The following is a 5,424-nucleotide window of genomic DNA, read 5'->3' on the forward strand; positions in this document are numbered from 1 at the left end:
GCATAATCAAGCCCTCAGGCTTTAGTAGGTTGATCGGTCTTCTGGTAGTATTGGATTGCTTTGTTGTACTATTCTTGGAATCTTTTTTAGGTATTGAGATTGTGCGTAGAATTCCTTTGGAGTTTTAAAATTGTGTCATGACACTCTTATGGGTATTGATACTACATTGGGAACCACTTCTAGTTAGTGAAATTCTATTTGAAACATTTTCCAATTATTGGAATTTTAGCAGGAGCCCCTAGGTGTTGAAATAGTGTCTTTACTCTTTTAGACTTTGAAGCTGGTTTTGGAAGCCCTGTTGGTTATTGGTATTACAATTGATTTGGATCCCATGTATGACTTAACTGAAATTACTTTATGTTCTAGCTTAAATATTAATATGATTGTTTTCAAAAGGTTGGATTGTCTTGATTTTGATGATGAAGTATGTTATATATTTATAATCCTTGTTATATTACCCCTTCCCATTTAGTCTGGAAATGTGTCTTCATTATTCGTGATACACATTGTATTTGAGCACATATGAACAGATTCTTACTTAGACTGTAAGTATTTTCTCCCCTATTTGTTGTCTAAACTTGTTTACACTTTCTTACTATTTTTTGAAGTTGGCGAAATGAAGTGGTCATTTTTCTTCCATTCTTCATTGTCTTGGCTAGTTTAAATTATTCTGCTAGAGCATTTTTTGTCAGGGCTAGTTAAGACCTTCTTATTCTTCCCTTGGGTTTCATCCAAGTGCCCTCTCCTCTGTGCAACACTTATTTTATCACTACTTTTGGTAGAATTTTGGTCTTCATTACAATTTTTTTGAAATAACATTTGTGCTATTAAATTTCTTTGGGGACCTCTTTTTGATCTTGAAATAGTAGTGGGGATCTCTTTCGAGTGGCAGATGAATTAGGGTGTTTATTGCCACTTAATGAGCCCTTGAACTGATGTTCTCAGTTTTATTGTGTTTTGAACCATGGGCAGGATGTATATAATTGCAATAGTAACTTATTTGATCAATCAATTTATCTAATTTAATTGGAATTTGATTTCCATTGTGGCAGATTAAGTGGGGTCATGCAATGTTTAAAATCTTTCCAGTGAGAAGTTTTGAGTCTAATATTAAGGGCTGATATTAAAACTGGTCAGTAACATGGGGACATTGTTTCTAGTATAGCTAAAGGGGCAGATTTATATCTGCAAGTCCTACAACAGTCATCTTGCAAATATTGATGAGGTTGTCTCTAAGGTAGGCAACTTGTACTTGTAGCTTGAATTTTGCATAGGAATTACATTAATCTATATTTGATTTCAGCTTTAGTTAGGTCAAATGGAGGGGCATTCAAGACTTCTTTAAAGTGGATGACTATGCTTTTGATTTCTTATGGGTCTAAGTTGTCAAGTATATTGTTTGGAATAATCCTATGCATTCATTGATTTTGGACTTTCACATTTGTTGAGGTTATTTTACTTGTGTGTTTTTAAAGAAACTTAATGCAAGCTCCACAACTAGTCATTGAACTAAGACATATCTTACTCATGTATGTCGGTATTAAGGACAAAGGGACCTGCATGGCACATAGTCATTTAAAGACTTTTTGACATTTTGTTAGTAGGGGAGTGGTGAAGGGTATAATCCTCCCATGTTGAGATTTTCACTGTCTAGCCAATTGTCCTATTGACAAAGCATTTTAGGACATGTGATGCTCTATATGTTATGCTTGTTATTTAGTTTTGACCAATGTAGGATTTTTTTCAATGAAAATCCAATTATATATTTTTGTTTAGTAATTGAAGGCTTCTACCAATATTTATGGTTACATTTCATTTAGAAATTTGATTGTACAACTATGAGTTTTCATTTCAAAAATTTCATTTTTTTTCAAAAAAAAAAGCAAATAACTACAAGGAAAGGGGGTATAATTAGCACACATTCACCTTTAGTCATCTGGTAGTAAGAGGAAAGGATGTATTATCCATTACATTTAAAATTTCACCCTCTTTCTTGGGTCATATATTATATATTCATGGGTCAATGAGTTTAACTCAAAAAATGTATAGTTGAATCCTGATAGCAATATCACAATTTCACTTGCTGTGGAAAATATCTTAGGCTTATCTATTGATGAACTCAAGGGGCTTTCTATGAATGGTTCATAAGATACAACACTTGTTGTAGGTTTTGCAAATGGGATTGCAAGTAGAGTGGTTTAAACCATGGAGGAAACTCCATAGTTAAGCTTGCTTGAGTTGGAGTAGTACTGGAATGGGTGAGCCTTTGAGGAAGTCATGGTGCTTCACCTTTGTGAGCACTACCTAGATGCAATGAGTGATAAGTGTTCCATTCATTCTCATGAGAAATGAGTTTGTATGAACTACTATGCATGAATCATGGTTCAATGAGTTTGACTCAATAACTACATTGTTGAATCTTGATAGCAATATCAGAATTTGACTTGAGGTGCAAAATATCTCCTACTTATTAATGATTTATGTGTCTTAAGTTTTAACATATTACTTCAATAATAAATACACCTTCAAAGTTTAGAGTTCAGACTATTCTACTTTTCAACATTTTGTGGTTTTGGCCTAATATAAGACAATTATTGAAAATAGTAAGGTTTTTGTATTTCCAATTATTTATTATAAAACCACTTCCCAATTGAGGATTTTCTTGTCATTGTGATGGTGCCCTTATCACTGATTTTAATTTGAAAAGTCATTTTTGAGATTATTGTTCTTAAGTCTAGAAGTTTTTCTTTGATGATAATTATGCCTTTAGTGTGCAGAACTATCTCTATTTTGCAACTTGTGATTTTGTTCAAATATGAAACAATAATTGCATATGGCTATTGTTTTTAGTTTCAATGGTTTATCATAAACCAAGTATCAGTTAAAGCTTGGCTTGTTATTACAATAATTACTTTGTTGTTAATTGGTTCAAATAGTCACGTTTGAGTTTTTGTTATTAGATTTTTTTTGTGGATGGTAAAAAAGAGAACTGATGGAAAGAAAATGATGTCATATAAGAGAAAATAGTATTAGCCAGGATAATTTTACCTTTTATGAAATTAAAAGGTTGGTACTTTTGTTTTGCTAAATTACTAGATGATTCAATTACCCTATTATTTGCCTCTGTGAAATCAATACAAATCTAGGTATGCTAATATTTATTTTGTTGTATCTGTATGCATTGTGGATACAGTTGTGTGTATCTACCTTGCATTGAATCACTGGTCTAGTTAAAAGGAAAAAATGACTACCTTTCATGACAAATCACATATTTGGATGTTTTACTTAAAGTGGGTGAATGACATTTTTTCTTGTTTGCCCAAGGACAAGAAAAAGGACTGAGCCAAAAAAAATTTAAAAAGAAACAAAATCCTAATGTTATATGAAGAATAATCTAAGCTATCTTGATCTAACAATATTGACCTTCTATCATAAAGTTTTTGCATTTAGCCTACACTGAAAATAACGAAAGGCTTAGAAGTCTAAGGGATAGTTTATGTCAAGCAGCATTGCTTTAGTGTGTTCCTAATTCTTCATTTTCCTGCCTTTTTGCTATTTTGTGTCTAATGTGAAGGATAATAGGGCATGGCCTTTTTTTTAAGAAAAGGAGATGCTTTCTAAAAAAGGAGGCCAAGGTGTAAGGTTTTGGATGGCTAGGAGAGGTAGCTAGACCCCATGGAATTGCCACTGGTGAGCACTTTATAATATTGTAAAGAAACAAACATAAAATTATACTGGTGTAAAAGTGTCTATATCCATCTCCTTATAACTTAGCTCTATGGCTGTCAGTGCTATCTTCCAAGTTGGGGATATGTTCATCTTTGATTGTATTGTGGGACATTTTCTTATTGCCCTCCCCTTTCCCAATATCCAAACAAAAGTAAATGTAGGAAAATATTCTGATTCCTAGTAATTATTCATGGTTGATTCACTTCTAAAGTGATTACTTGATTCTCTTGATGAATAGAACATTTGTTCTTAATTTTCTTAAGCTACCTGGATTGTGCTCATGTAGAGTCCTTCAGTTAGGCTAATGGTTGACTTCAGATTGCTATCTAGTCACTTAGTAGTTCCTAGTATATTAATGGAAATTATAGTTATTGTATTATTTTTACGATAGCTAGTACTGTATTGTGAATCTTAAAAAATTTGCGAATTCACAGGCATTTTTCACTATAGTTGTGAGGATCAATTAGAGTTGTATGATTGATACATAAATGCATTTTGAAATTCAATGATATCTTTATTTAGGGCTTATAATGAGTCTAATTTCACTTTATCATAACTTATTTTTAGGACGCTTTTTAGTTTGTCCAATTTTGTATGATTGGGAAAATTGCAATTCTAATTGATTTTTTGAGTTTAAATCTGTCACTTCAGGTTTATTCACTAAAATTGGGCTTATTTAAAAATTTATAGATACTTATTGGTTATTGTTCAATTTTTTTCCATACATTTCATTGCCGGCATGGGAAGGCCTATCTCCTTAGCAATGTGCATGTCCCTCTCCTTTTGATAGACTTTCTAGATATTTCTATTTTACTCTAGATGATAGATACATTGGATGATTCAAATAAGTTTTATGCAAACTTAATTATGGATTTTGGATGAAATTATTTCCTTCTTTTCATTTTGTCAAACAATTAAGTTATTTCTATTGGGTGAAGCTTGTTCCCCCATCATTAGACGATGATATACTATTATTTATTCTTATATTTCTATGGTTGTAGTTTTCGTTGATTTTTCATTATTTCAAGTAAATTTTATAGGACTTAGCTTTTGAATTTTATACTTTATTAAAATGATTTAGTACACAACATTCAAAGCATGTAGTTCAACCCTTATTGAAAAAGACAAAACATAAATATTTTTGGGTGATGCAAGATTGTGCTTACACCGAAGATGCTCATGTATCAAATTTATGTCAAGTTGGCCCACAACATGCAACTTACATTCTAGGCATACATGTTTGGTTTACAACAAAAATCAAGAATTCTAATTCATTTGAACCCTTAAAAGTATGTTTCCAAGAAGTAATCTGAAACAATGAACAAAGCCTCAATATATAGAGCGTTTATAAGAATCATGTGAACCTAAATCAATCACATTTTGCAAGCGAAAAAGGAAACATTATAAAAAAAAACTTATGTCAGGACCCAAATCATAATGGTTGCAATGCCAAGTTATTAAAATTTAGTGCAATCCAAGAGAGACATTGGCCTAACATTAAAGAACATTGTGTTATGAGCGACAAAGTTGCACTAATTAAGAAATTACTTCACAAGATTGGAAAACTCCAAGTAACCATTTTAACATGAAGAACACATAGAGCCAAGAAAGAAACCAAGTTATCTCTACTGCAAAGTCTTAGATTGAGATGTGACCTTAGACATAGGTAAAACATGATGTCCAAAACAAGCCCTA

The sequence above is a fragment of the Cupressus sempervirens genome, chromosome 3 (genome assembly GCF_028749045.1).
Source record: "Cupressus sempervirens isolate cs-2001-9-10 chromosome 3, ASM2874904v1, whole genome shotgun sequence".
Classification (NCBI taxonomy): Eukaryota; Viridiplantae; Streptophyta; class Pinopsida; order Cupressales; family Cupressaceae; genus Cupressus; species Cupressus sempervirens.